This window comes from Rhipicephalus microplus, chromosome X (genome assembly GCF_043290135.1).
Source record: "Rhipicephalus microplus isolate Deutch F79 chromosome X, USDA_Rmic, whole genome shotgun sequence".
Taxonomy (NCBI): Eukaryota; Metazoa; Arthropoda; class Arachnida; order Ixodida; family Ixodidae; genus Rhipicephalus; species Rhipicephalus microplus.
In genome coordinates this window covers 140,893,719-140,909,001 of record NC_134710.1, presented here as the reverse complement: position 1 = coordinate 140,909,001, position 15,283 = coordinate 140,893,719, and the positions used below count along the sequence as shown (strand labels likewise).

Below are 15,283 nucleotides of genomic sequence, written 5' to 3'. Positions count from 1 at the left end.
GGCACCGTGCGCGGGGCTCAGGAAGAGCACGCAACTCCGTCATTGGCGCATTTAAAATATCTGCTGGACGCTCACCCTCGGTCATCAAGAGTTCATACGCGTATAAAAGTAACTTGCCAGATCGCTGCGTATTCATTTCAGCGCAACGAAGTCGCGTAACGCGGTATTCTGGCTCTATAACCTCACCAGTCCATCGTTAAACCTTCGCATTGGAGCCGGCTCGGACTCGAAGTAAAACTTATCTGTTGCTTCACACGACCTTTTTAACACCTCCATGGCGGTCTGAAACGGTCATTACGAGTATACCGTGCAAGTCCAACGTCAAAACACTGGAGGAGGTCGATAACATTATTGATAGACTAGGATAAAGCCAGAAACATAAGAAACCTTTTCTCTCACAAGCAGCTGTTTGTATATAGCTGGTTGATGGCGCTTTGGTAAGGGTCTGTTCAGCTTCACAATCGACAAGCGTCTTCTCTTAAGAACCACCATGATAATATTTCTGCGTGAATTGTGTCCCTGCAGTCTTAGGCGATTCCCTCGGCTTGAAGCGCCTCAACAGCGTGATTGCCTCTGCTGTGCTAATTACGAGGCATACATAGCTTGTGGGGTCAACGATTAGATATATATATCGTTCGTGATTCCGAGGAACACGTACACGTGCTTGTCACAATGCACTGTTGACGTAAGCTGTGTGAGGGCATTTGATCGATATGTGGGGTTTAACGTCCCAAAACCACCGTATGATTATGAGAGACGCCGTAGTAGAGGGCTCCTGAAATTTCGACCACCTGGGGTTCTTTAACGTGCACCCAAATCTGAGCACACGGGCCTACAGCGTTTCTGCCTGCATTAGAAATGCAGCCGCCACAGCCGGGATTCGATCCCACGACCTGCGGGCCTGCAGCCGAGTTCCTTAGCCACTAGACCACCGTGGTGGGACATGAGGGCATTTACGAATGTATGCACCGTGTCGCTGACAGGTCGTGTCGCGAAGCGACCCTATACATACGTGTGAGAGCGCGAAACCAAATCGCAGGAGCAGGTCTGACTAAAAAAAAAAAAGGAGGAGAAGCACAGGACGGAAGCACGCTGGTATACTACCAGCAGCCGTAACAAAGTGAAAACTATTCATAGTTTGGTTCACTGCACCTTTATTGTCATCGAGTACCAACGAAACGCGTATAAGATGACGACGCACCTACCTGCAATCACGTTCCTGCGCTGGAGCTTTGGCATGCTTAAATGGTTTTTAAGCGTTTAGACTTATTCTTTTTTTTTCCTTTGGCTGACCACATTATCTTTGACGGCTGCTGGCTGAAACATTGCAGTGTGCCCGACAGGGAATGTGCGGTCACAGCACAGCCTGCAGCGTCGCCAACATCTCGCTGCGTGCAAGGCGTGGTATCGTGAACGCTGGCATGCACGCTCTCAGCATCGTTGGGCAGGATCTTAAAGAGGTGATGGGATGACTATAAGGCACGTCCATGCATTCCGCGCGCACAGCGACTCTCGCGCACGGCCCATGACTCGGTCTCGGATACCTAAGAAAAAAATAAAAGAACAGAGAGGGAGCAGACATGTGCCGTCATTGTTGAATAAAATAAATAAAGAAGAAAAAAAATATAAGCAGAATAAATACAAATACACACAGGCAGGAAGAGGTGCTTGCACACTGTGACAATATTTGCAAATATCAGCAGAAAAACGGCATTCATGGCCCAACGCTTCAAGGGTATACGCGGGTGGAATGCAAGCAAGCGTCGCAAACACTCTGCTATCCAGGTGCGGCAGCTGACAACTACGTAAGCAGATACTACGCGGACTACATCTCTCTACATCTTCTCCATTATGTTCAACGAGCCTGACATACGCACGAAGAAAGTGATATTCCTTTACTTTATGTACTGACCATTTCAATGCAGAGCGATGCTCTCTTGTATAATGTATTTCAGCCTCATAAAAACTGCCGTGCGCAGAGCACGAGACACAACTGTCAGTGATTTGCAAACAAAACAAAGAATAGCGGATATGCTCCATAGTCGTAACGCGCGCACACGCTCGCCCGAGCGCTCTTTAACATCTCTCGCACTGCAGGTGCACAGCTGCGTTCCTTTTGATCAAGCTGCTACATGCGTATGCTCGAGCACCATCTCTCACACGCACCAGACACACGCGCTGGTTTTCCTTTATACATGGCGAGGGGTATAGTTGTTGGAGCGCAGGCATTAGTTGCATGCTCGTGAGACCTCTTCCATATATAGCGATATAAGGCACAAAGGCTATACTGTGATGTATGACCGTCGGGGTGAAACTCCACGATGGTCCGCCTCTGCTTGGCGGAAGGACTTCGTCTTTTCGAAGTCGTCGGTTTATTGGCTGCCGGCGAGATACGCCGCATGGCGTTCCAGGTTGTAAGGATATATAAAGCGCGGCACCCGTGGAGAAAACACGAATATATCATCGGTGTTGGCGTAAAAGGGAAAACTCCCGCTATTAGATAGGCCAAAACAGGAATAAAATCCAATTTGCGTCTTACAGACATGCGCCTATAGAGCGCGTCAGGGCTATACACGTTCTGAAGGCTTGCCAGAGCTTATACTAGAGAACTTGACGATAGACGAATTATTTGCGCACAGAATGATACATGTATATACAATAACTATGCGGTTTAACGTGGCGTGCTTTTGGACGAATGCTTATTATATAAAACTACGCTGCTCGGCCTTAAATTTTGTCCTAAAAGCTATCTCTATCTATATAACTATTTGGTGCATGTAACTATACGTGCATAATATGTCGAGAATCGATTGAATGTCACGCATGATTTTCGCACTGCCTAAATAAGCCTTGTTTGTTTCTTCCTCTTTTTTCTGCAGTATATATATATATATATATATATATATATATATATATATATATATATATATATATATATATATATATATATATATATATATATATATATATATATATATATATATATATACTGTTAAAAAAAATAAAAGGTACACTATAATGCACGAGCTGTGCCCCGATGACTCGTGGTATAGGTTGCGATAGGTTGCGCATGCATTTTTTTTCTACGTATTAAATCTTCGGAGCTTCGTAACACATCGCTTTTCTTAACTGAACTGCTGTATTTATGTTTCGCCATAGACACGCACGAGTGCTGGCTTGACTGGTATACGTTCACTTATGCCTTTTATTTACGTCAGCGGCACGCCGTCGGCAATGTAGTCGAGCGCTGAGAGCAGCGAGTAAACAATGGCCGAGACGTTGCCGCAGGAATCTGTGAGCTCCACTGGCGGCACGCGTAAACATTCCAAGATACTCCGGGTGCCAAACAACTGAGCCAGCGGCGGGAACGCTTTCTTTCTCCTTATATAGCATTCACGTCGGTACGTGCGCAGGAAGCCCGCCGGCGCGGGGAAGGAAGGCTCGCCAAAGCGGGGGTCCATGTTTGTGCAACGCGGCCGATTCACTCAGCGGGCAGCCAAGGACTGCTGGTCGCCCGAACACCTCCGCCATCGCTCGAAAGTACCCGCATGCACGCAGCGCCATTTTAACTTCCGCCCGCGCGCGTGCCACGGAGTCGGCGACTCGCTCCTTTGTTCTGGGCTGCCGTAGTCATTTGTTAGACGCCCCGGACCAAGGCGCAGCACGTGCTTCGGTCGGGCTGTCCACGAGCCGGACCAAGGCCGGTCCGCGACGAGGCGCAAACCAGTCGGGCTCTCGTCGTTTTCCGCGGTTCTCTATGCCCGGGGCTGCGCGGAAGAGCTGCTTCGTACGTGCTTGCCGATCAGATGAGGTCGGAAGGAGCCCACCCATGCGATGGAAACGCGCGATCCTTCCCAAAGCCGCATACTGCGCGCGATTGAACGGTCCTCCTTTTCTTTTTCCTGTCCTACATTTCAGAAAGAGAAAGCTTCGGGTGGGCACGTGGAGCGGAAGGTGCGGGCTACGCACGAATTGCGCCATTAAACCTGCGCTTGCAACACACTTGCGGAGAATCGGGTGAAACGCTGTGCATAGACGACAAAATGGGTTGCGAAACAAAAAAAAATATCCTTCACATTCCTTATGTATAAGCAGCGTCGTTATACGTCGGGCTTCTATTGACTCGAGGGGCATGCATCGCGTTCAAAGTGCTTTCCAAATGTCGCGAACAGACTGCCGCTCTGGCGCCTGATATCAGCGGACTTTCACAATGGGCTGGCACGCGGAAAGATCACGGTTCGAATGGAAAGCGAAGCCGTGCATTCTTCGTTGTTCGTGAGAAGCGGACGCACACCTGCGCGCCACATAAGCGCAGCTGCCGAACCCACAGCACCGCTTGCGGCTCGTCGTCTCTGTACAGCGAGACGAGCGGGGAAAGCGAAAATCTGGCGACATCGTCGGCGCGATAAATAATGGCGGTGCACAATGGTGTATCTACGCAACGAAGAATCGACAGATTGCCGCATCGTGGGGCAGCGAACATGCCACTGTGCTTTCAGCCTCTGTTTTGCAAGCCCTTTTTTTGTTATTCCTTTTTTTTTCTTACACCTTTACTAGGCGCTTTTCATACCAACCTAATGTATAGTGCAAGTTGCAGAGTACGAACAGGGTGTGTTGCACAATGCATGACAACGTTGTTACTTGCTATAAAAGTCATGTGACACCCGCACAGAGACAACACAAAAGTTCGCCAAAGCGGGATACGAATGTTTAAAAATTCGGATGCATTTAGGTTGGAAACAAAAAAAAAAAGGAAAAAGCAAGCGTGATAGAGAAGTATGCCCGGTTTCCTCAGTATTTCTATGAAGTGATCGATAGGATGGAAGTAGCCAATCCTAAATTTAAAGCTGGACATCACTATACATTTACTTTTATAACGAAGCACACCCAGATGAAACGTGGGCGCCTATAGTGGCATAAGCAAGCCGATGTTTTGTTGCATACATATAGTCACAGCCACTGTGAGAGAGAAATATGCATCACCCCTCGAGAAAATGCGGTTAGAAGCGCGTAAGGAAGGTTTGCGCTTCCTATTCTACGTATACAAAGAGCTCAAACATTACAAGTGTGCACGGTATACGACACCAAGAAACTCGTAAAATTAAGCAAAACTGGCTCTCTTCTAGATCCTTCAAGCAAGTTGGCAAACAGATTCATCAGATTGTCGATCAGACTCTCGTCACATACAGGACTGATCAAGCATCGCACTTACAAGTACATAAATTGAAATCCCGCAGGAGGCACACTAAGTTGCGGTTCCGGTTAGACTTGCGTAGCGAACGAGAATCGGAGGTATACATGGACAAAACCGGGCATATAGAAAACCTTCCACAAAGTCACGCGCGTCGTTACTGCCCGCTTTTGACGGGAAGCAAACTAGTTGCGCTTTTCGTTAACACAAAGGGTGATTGCACAACTGACGCCCGAACTCCGTTCACTGTGCGCGCCGATCAATACAGAGCGAATCGCGTGGGAAAACAGTGACTAAAAAGGGAGGTCTACGCAGACGCTATCGGATTCTACCGCTTTAGCACACCTTCATGTGCCGGGGGAACTAAGGCGCCTGCGATGCACACTCTGTACCGACCCTCATTGGCCCCGGAGGAGGTCTTTTTGACAGCGCGAGATATGGGCTCTTTCGAGTGCGTCATCTGCTCGCACCTGCAGGCGGCGGGTAAGTTGGGCGTTGTCAGCAGGCGCCAAGTTTTGCAACGGCGGTTTGTTCTCGATTGTTCGCAAGGGGGCGGGGGTGGGGGCGCAGGCATGGCAGTGAATTCTGCCGCCATTTTGTTCGTTTATCCTGCGAAGCTGTGATAATAGGAGAGAGGCTACCTACTGGCCGCCCACACCTCCACTGTCATTGATAAAACGGTTTGCCACGTTGGCAAGCGAACGGGATGTGTATGACTCCACCTTTCGCACTTTGCATTTCACTTCATGCTCGCTGCAATTTTAAGCAGCCGACATTCCCTGTCCATGCCGGCAGAAATGTAAACGCCGGCGCCGCATACCATGTTGGCGTATACGCCGCTCAGGATCGGTGGACATGCAACTATATCGTTAAACGTATCTGCGTTTACATTTAGAGAGAGATAAAGAGCTCAAAAATACAAGTGAGCTTACGCGCACTACCTTTAGGTTTTCTGAGAACGTATGGCTGCAACTCTTGATTAAATAGTCACCGTCGTGCCGAATGAACAACCACACGGAGAAATAACACACATAGACACCACGGGCGCCAATCAATCAAGACATGCTCCAACTAGCCCAACAGCGAGTTCTACTAGAGTATGGCTGCAAATTAATCCTTTACACCAAGCATCGTCAATGGAAGCTTGCATACTGCAGCCAACTACACAAGTGTAAGATAAGGTAAGTATCGTGTTCAAGTAACGACACATAATTGGCTCTTAATTGCATTGCGCACTAAGGGAATCTGCTGGTGCGACACGGTGCATCATGAACAGCGCACAGCCGGCAACTATCGCATCCGAAGAAGACGCCACAGTCAGCCGTTTGCAACGACCACGGAGCAAGCCGCTGTCCCGACCATCGCACAAAGACGACACCGTATCTTTTTTTTTTTTTTACTTCTTCATACACGTGCCGTGTCTCGAAATGCGGCGTCGATGCAGTACGAAGCGAATTAGCTGCGCCTGCAGTGTGCGGCCACGCAGCGCTGAATTGCGATTGCGCACGGCGCAGTCACGTCGAGATAATGCAGCGTGGCCGTTCCGTTCGCGGTTATGCCCGACTATAGGTGGAGCCATTTAGTTCGGCCATCAGGTGTATGAATGCGAGGCAGGCTGTTCTCACTCCAATGCCAATCAACTGGCATTTTCGAATACGCGCAGTGGGAAAAGTGCAATGCTTGAGCACGTAAGCTTTCCTAATATATATGCCTTCTTCGCTTCCCACCTTGTACACCGCCTTCAGTAGAGAGAATCGACAGTCGAATAAGCTTTGGAAACCCGTGTCTCACAACGAGAGAAGGTGGCAGAGAGGGACTTATACAGGAAAAATTCAGTGGGTGTGTTAGATAATTTTCCATTTTTTTTTCTTTTGAACTCGGTTTTCTTTTAATTGATTATACGCGCATCGTAACCCTCTAGGGATCTATCCACGTGGGAGGTCCGCGCCTCGACCATGGAGGAAGCGCATGCGATGTCATACGATATTTCTCGTGGCAGGCGACGTGCCTTCCTTGGTTGCTGCCCCGCGGCAACCGCAACAACCACCGTGTGTAGAAAGTATCGAGAGCCGTCCGTGGAACGGTTTTCTGGTAACGAGCCAGCGATTGAAGCCGGATCGATGACTGAGTACATGGTGCGATGGAAGGACGATCATTTATATCGCGCATCGGCTGTTGCGCGAGTCACAGCAACAAAAACTGCTAGCTTTTTCGGACTTTTCGCATTGATTATGCTGTATAATACTGAAATGAACGTTGATCTCAAGACGCAATAGTTAAACCATTGGTCCCTGAATCAGGAACTAAATGTGAATTTTCATGAGAGCTACTAGTCGATGTTATCGTTATTCGCGTTCATACTAGTCAAATCAGAAAATAAACATTAATAATGAAGCAGTCACTTCATTTTGTGCACCATAGATCACGTATTTCAAATAAATCTGTGGGCACACTTTCTTCATAATGTGCGTGACACTACCAAGTCATGCCAAGGCGAATCTGCGTCGTTGGCTATTACCTCATAAAATGCTCCGAAACCGCACCCAAGCCGCCCACTTCATGGCAGATCGATAACCTGCGCTCTGATTTGTGATAATGAGGTTTTTGTGAATTACTTTATTGCTCTCACAAACTGCACCGTCCTCATAATAGACGTGAGCACCACCACGATTCAGCTGCCACACCAATATAATATTTACCAAAATAGAGGGACATGCGCAGCTGCGCGTCTTAAAATCATTTGATGTGTGTGTCGGAGTGGTACTACTTTGTGGCGACCACGAGTGGCTCGCTTGAGCTATTTTTTGTTTATTTGGTTTTATTCGCTCGATTTATTTTAATACAGGAAACGGGAACTCTGCTAAGACTACAGTGTCACGAGAAACGAAAAGTAATATTTAAAGAACAAAAAAGTACCTGGAAGACCTCACACTGAATCTTTTTAAATATTCATAATAGACCATGGTTATTAACCCTGTTAAAACACGGAGTTCATGCAATATTTAAAACTTAGACGGCTGCAAAGAAAACAGTTTAGCTTTCCCCTCCCCCACTTTAGAAATTTCCACTCTCTTTGGATCTCTTGCACTTTTGAGTTTGTTGGGACACCCCATATATAACCAAAGGGTAGTTGCACCCTTTCTTTCTTAGTTTCTTTCTTAGTTACTTTCTTTCTTAGTTACTGCGTAAGAAGTGTACTCGACGGAACTAGTAACTAAAAGTGTCGCCTTGATGCGACGTAAGAGTCGTTAGCAATATTTCGCATATCTCCGCTCTCGCGTTGCGGTTGCTGCCCCGTTAACGTTCTTTCCAGACGCACGCTATCTCTACCGTGTTCCGCAATAGCCGCTGGCACCTGAAAGGGGCAGTGCTAGTCACCTTGGAGCGGCAACGCCATATGACTATGACCTGTTTTTCTGATTCGGCGTCCGTGAACGATTCTGTCGCGTTGAGCTGAGCAGTTCATACACGCTCACACATTGCCTTGAAAACCGCGAGCTCCAGCTTCGTAAGTCTCACATCTTGGAATATCAAGCATCATTGTCGCGGGAAACGAATACAAAAAAAAAAAAATGTTGAGCTTCTGCTCAGTGCCGCAAAGCAAGCTTCGCTGCGTAATGACGTTTGTGAAGGGGAAGCACCGAACTTTACGTCACTTCGGTCGGGTTTTTTATTCCGCCATGAAGGAGGACAGCTAAGGCGCCAAACAATTTAAACAATTATTTGACATTTTGGTGGCCCAGGGACCACCTCGTGAAGTGAATGCTGAGAGGAGCCGAGTATGCGTTATCTTTACACATTGTCAGCGCTGTTGAAACTGCGGCGCAAGCCCTACAAACTTTACTATTGGCGTTGATTTTAGATAGCGTTGGCAGAAAATTATGCCATGGACAGGCTGTACCAGCGACAAGTAGTGAATGTTTCTCTAATGGTGGCGTGAGGAAATGGGATGACCCAATTTTCACTAGTCGGTCGTTTTACGTTATCGTGAATTGAAAGTTCTGAAAGTTCTGAAATGAACTATATGTTAATATGCACTGAAAAAGCTAACCTAAACCTAACCTAAAAACTTAACTTACTAGGCTTGTGTTGTAAATTGAAACCTCCACGCGAGCTAAACTGTGTTCTCTATGCACGCCAGACAAGGAAGGACGCTATCCCGAGAGCAAGCGAACACTGCGTCAGCCACGTTTTCGCAAGCGCTCGATCTGTCGCGTCCCTTTTGAGAAAAAAAAAAGTGCGGCTTGGCCGGTTTCATGCTGACCACACAGCACGCGACGATTTTCAGATGCGAAATAGAAACGCCGACTGAAACTCTGGCGCCCCGTAAAGGGATACTGGAGGCCAAGAGATGGCGTTATCACGGCGTCCCACATCCTTCAGTTTCGCATTACGCTCAAAAAAGTTTTAATAAACATTTCCCGCCAACCGCTACTTGGACGCCGGAGCAAGACGTGCGGTGCAGGTTCCTTTGAGGTCGCGCTCCAGACACCAGATGCCTGCTTTTGGCCGCTGCGAGTTTGATGACGTCGGCATAGCTCGGTGACACCTGATTGTTAAAAGGTTCGTTATTTCGCAGAGATGTCTTGGTTACTGCTGTTGTGTAAATGACACTGAAACACTGGCATCTTAGCTGTCGAGACACTAAATAGCTAGGATAAGTCACGTGCTTACACCTCTCAGTGGCGAGCGCGGAAGAACTGCCAATTCGTGGAGATACTAAACGTTTCTTCGTTGCTTTTAAACCTTTACGAGATACAAAACTGTAACTTTTCAACGACTAAAATTTTATATTGAAAACTTTTAAATAATACGTAGTTTCTTTGGGAAACAATCAACGTTAAGGCGTTCAACCCTCTTTAAACTGCCAATGAATGAAACATAAATATGCAATTTTATTGGTGCTACATACTTCATTAGCGTTTACAAGCTGCCTTATTGCCCTGCGATAATCTCCAATGGTTAATTAAGTAATATTTTCTCAGCCACACAGCTTTAACGCGCTTCATTTTTCTCGCCAGCACGTTGTTTTTTCTTTTTTTTTTTGCACACTGGCCTACCTTGCTACTCTTTGCCGCCATATTAAACAATGCTCTATGCGGCATAGCTGTATGCTTGTCTTAATACGTACCCTAACACACTCTCTATTTGTCTCATTATTGGTCTTCGATTATGTCCACGACCCTGGACATTGGGTTGCATTTTACATTAGGCAACCACCTCGTATATCAGTGTTTTAATAACTCAAAAAATTTTTCAGCGTATTTATTTCTTGTCATTCGGAAACATGAACTGCTTACATCAATCGCGGTTGTCCTAATCCTAATTAGACTCGCCTTGCTGGACCTATTGTACATTATGATCGGAATAGCGAATGACATATACGTTATCGCAGTCGTTCAAGTTGCCCACAATTTAATGAGTTAGCCAAATTGTCGTAAGATTGAGGCTCTCGTTTAGCGCTCAAACGTACAAGTTAGAGCTCTTTCGACCTGCATCATAAAATAAGTCTGCACATTTCATTAGCTATTAACAGCCGCTAATAGCTGTTGGCTACAATGGCAAAGTTGCAAATGTTGTTCTCTGCGTTGATAAACAAAACCATGCTGCTCGCATGCATGCACCTTTATTGCGCGTGTGCTCAACTAATTCGTGGTTGTTTTGTACATATATCCTTTGATTGTGTTTCTGGCACATTTTCAGACTTGGTCATTTATAAAAAAAGCGGTAGGCCTATTATGAGGAAAATAAGTTCGTGCAACACAGACGACTCTGCAGACTTGGTGCTGAACGGTCGATATAGCGGGGCAAACTATAGTGCACGGATAGCTACATCTCAGTGCGAGGAAAGTGTCACCGTATAGAACAAATAAATACTAAAGTGGCTATATATTATGCGGAATATGTGGGAATGGAGCAGCGAGAACATGGCGCTCGCGTCTGTGAGAAGGCATTACGTACATTCCAATAAATTGCGAGGCATTTATACGAGCTTTTCAGCAGATTTTCTGAAAGCGGTAGATTGAAGTATACGTATATTTTGGCAATTAATTCAATCGTACATCTGCTGAACAGACCACGTGACTTCGCAGAAAAAAAACTGGCTATTCCATAGCCATTTTTGTGAGCTGTGCGCGCTTCTTGCATGTGCTTGCATGTGCATACAAGCAACATGCACAGAATTCTGAAATCCTGGCATTATAATACTTATAAAGCCCTTTCGAACGTGCGTATACCACCCCAAGTCCTACTTTGAACATTGGATCGGAACAACATGCTTTGACATATATATATTTTTGTTCTTATTGTTTTCCTAAATTTATTAGCGTTAACTCTAATTGGCTGCCGTGAATTTGAAATACCAGCTAGTTATAATAATGACCACACTGTCTCTGTTATCTTATGTGTAGAGGATTCTCCTTTAGGTGCGCTTTACCAGCGGCATCGTGCCACTCAAGAAGGGCTAAGGGAGTTGAGCTATTGAGCCCAGTAGCCGTGATAAGCTCCACAATCGTCAACAGTCACGACATGCACCAGCACTTACGACTTGGAACTTGTCGAGCGTGTGAAAGTGCGGGCTGAGCCCGCTTGTATACAATAACGTGCGAGGTCCTTTGCTCGCACGTTAGCACAAAGACGCAAAATGTATAAGCACGGTGACTACAGCGAATCCGACGCAGCGCCCGCGCGAAATCTCTAGGCATATTGGCCTGTAATGCTAACAGGCTCTTTCCTTTTCGTCCATTAGATTTAATTCTCCAGAACGTGCTCGCATAATTGAGCAAGATTATGTTGTTTGCGCTTGCCTATTCGTCGCATAACAGCTATATACCCGCCGCCACCGACCATCATGCGCCCAGCCATGGCGGCGTACAGCAGGGTCGCCAAGGCTCTATGTACAATTTCTTTGTAGGGTCTGTCCATGGAAAGTACAGCTCTCGTATACTCTCTTCTGAAGGAACGGCATGACAGGTAAAGTGTCGGGAAACTAGCAGTTCGCAGTGATCCCTTCCGAGACGCCTTCCTCTCAAGTGCGGCGTTATTGGTTTGTATACGTGCCACGTGCAGGATGTGAGCTTCCTCTTGCGAGCTATCTGGAATTCTCCTTGAATTTTTATAAAAAGTATGCCTATATATCAAGCGACGTTATAGGATTGGTCGGAAAAGGTCCACGCAAAATTCAGCTGTCACGATGTGTAGCATTTCGGCAGCTAAAGACGGCGAGTATACAACTGACGACTTGGCGGAAAGGACGATCTCACGGCAGCTTGCAAATTTCACTGAGACTCAATGATGTGCCGTACTGTTCGTTTCCAGGGCACGCCATTGTACTGGGTGGCTACAGGAGAAATTGGGAAGGCTATGACCCTATCGCATTCTGGTTTCACGTGGCCAATCTGTCATAATCCAGTTATTACAAAGGTCCAGCGCATTTATGGGTTAAATCGACTATCTCCGCGTAAACTGCTGCCCCTTTGTCACACATTTAGTCAATGTGTGCCTGCGTTAATGCAGCTTCTTCATACCGAACAGTTATGTAGGCATTGCGCGTGAAATACTTTTCTCACTGATTCTAGAGTCCACCTGATTCGTGTATCACAGCAAAGGACAGCAAGGAAAAACAGATGAGTTCATACTCATGTACTAACTAAACCGCAACGCATGAAAGCAATCGTCTCTTCTGGAAACACCCTTCCAAGGTATAACCTTACCAAGCGGGATCGCACATTTGCACACACACGACTTGAGAGGCTTATTCGTACGCCAAAACACCACTTCAATTATTATGAAAGCCACTGGATGGCAACATATTTCAGTGCTAGAGACTTTCAGAAGTTCATGCTAGCTGACAGACATAGGCTTGCGATGCATTGCTTTGTGGTAAAGATGACACAATAAACCAGCTGATTTTTGCAACGCTGCCACTGCCCTGATGGGGGAAAACCCTTACACACAATTATGTGCTTGGGATTAGCGTACTGAGGCAACTCTGAAAAGAATGTGACAACATTATTTCCTCAGCTTCAATACTGTTTTTTTTTATTTTTTTCTGTAGTTAGACTTACCCTCAACTTTCTCCCGTAATATCAAGTAAAGGAGCACTGCACTCGAACAAAGTCAAATATTTTAGGCGAAAGAAGATTCAGCTAAAAAAAAACGCGTTGAAGAGAACCCGATGCTTTTCGTCAACAGCATGAGGTTTGTAACCAAGCACCATGCCCTGATCAACAAACTAAACGACTGGCTTCACCTGCATCAAATGCAAGCGTTACTGCATGAACAGAAACGACCACACAAAGTACTTCGTCGTGCCCAGCGGCTGTACATAACTGCCCGAGTTCATATCCAGTGGCCATAAGATTCTCTGTTCATCAAGGAAAATGAACAGACAATTCCATGGCGCCGAGCTAAGATTAGGCAACGTGGGTGAGAGGCACGAAAAGGTAAGGTGAGGGGGTCAAATTGGCGCGCTGTTTGGTACGACGCGCACGAGGCATGGCCCTCGACTTAGCGTGTGACACCGGGGGGCATCTGGCCACCAAGCGAGGACGCGCGCCTTACACGGCCTCTTCTTTTCGCGCAACGCTTTCCTGCTGTCGTAGTTGTTTCTCGGCCCCGACTGAGAAGGAAACACGTTTCGCGCGAGGCGTTTTTTTTTTTTTTTTGCTTCCTCCGCCCTTGGTCGGCGAGCATGTGCCCCCTCGCCCGACCAAGAAGCTGTTTCCTGTCCCTACAGCGGCCTCCGATTAATCTAGCGAGATGCAAGACGCGGGTTCCTTTCGCAACGGTTTTTCCCTCCCTCGGTCGCCTTGAAGCGTGCTTCACCGCGCGGCGTCGCTAGGCCTAGCAGCGCGGCGTCGCTCGGCCTCGTGCGCATTTTTGGCGCGGTCCGTGCTTTGGCAGCGGGACAGGAACGGCGAGCCATGCTCGTGATTCCTGCGGCCCTCCGACTTGCCAGTCAGCATAGTGCCGAAGCGAAAAATCGCTTCGGTGCACCCGTGCCATGCAGCCAAGTACGATGCAAGTAAGGTGACTCACCGTGGTGTCGACATCGCTGGCGTCCAGCGCTGACGTGGTGCGATGAATGGGTTGCATTCCATCGCGAGCATGGTATGAAGTTCCTACCTGGGTTCGACTCACAGTAAGAACTCCATACCTCGCTCGCGATAAAGCAACGCCCTTGCAGGGAAGCCGTCCAGGCGTCTAGCGTAGCTGGGATAGTTGTCATCATCAACCCGGACAGTATCCTCTTCGGCGCCGACAGGGGGGAAAAAAGCATCCGAGCACGGACACTTCTCGAGAGCCGACTGTTTTCCGCGAGGTGCCATGCGTGAGGCAGACGACCACGATGACGACGCTAGCGCCCGTAGCGCCGCGTCACGAGCGTCGGGAGCGGGAGGTTGAGCGCTTGCTGCGCGGACTGCGGCGTCAACACTGACGTAACGCGCCGCCGGGACTGTTGGGTCGTTAGGGCGGCCGCCGGCACGCCCTCTGGTTGCCACACGCGCCCAATGGCTGCCTCCGTCGAGTCGACGTCACGCGCCCCCTTGCCCCTTCATGGGACAAACGCGGGGAGAAGCAAAGGGTTGCCAACCTGTGCGCGGTTCGACTGCGAGGGAAACTCATTGAAATTCCGGCGCCGTCCGCAGATCGCCCCCTCGAGCGCCGCTTTTCGGTGTCGCCTGTCGTCCCCGCCGCGCCAATGGGGCTCCGGGGCCTCTTTGTGCCGCTTCCTGTCCGGCGCGCTCACCTGCCTCGTTCCACGCGGCTCTACCAACGGCCGGTCGCACTATATTTCCCAACAATGGCAGCGGGGACGATTTAGTTTTCCACTGTAAGCACTTTTTACGCGCATATCCCTCCTCCCCTCGTTGTATCGTTCTCTTTCTGACGCGGTGCTAACTTCGAATGCAGCGCGGGAATCTTAGAAATCTGGTGAGATCCAGCAATGTTGGGAGGGTCAGAAATACCCATTGTTTCCTGTAAGTGACGCATGTGTGGGAACGTCCTTGTTCGTAATAACGGAAGCAAAACTGTCGCTGGGACGTGATAACGCTTCCTCCTCTCAAATAATTCTATCGTATATGACTC

General features: G+C 47.9%; 1 long non-coding RNA gene across 1 annotated transcript; it reads right to left on the bottom strand.

Annotated features, from left to right (window-relative positions):
• Nucleotides 1-1,137: 1,137 nt before the first annotated feature.
• Nucleotides 1,138-14,617, bottom strand: LOC119176565 (uncharacterized). The gene is made up of 2 exons (XR_005110516.2): nt 14,231-14,617; nt 1,138-1,544 (listed from the first exon to the last, which is right to left on the bottom strand). It is a non-coding gene; the product is annotated as an uncharacterized LOC119176565 (long non-coding RNA).
• Nucleotides 14,618-15,283: the final 666 nt, after the last annotated feature.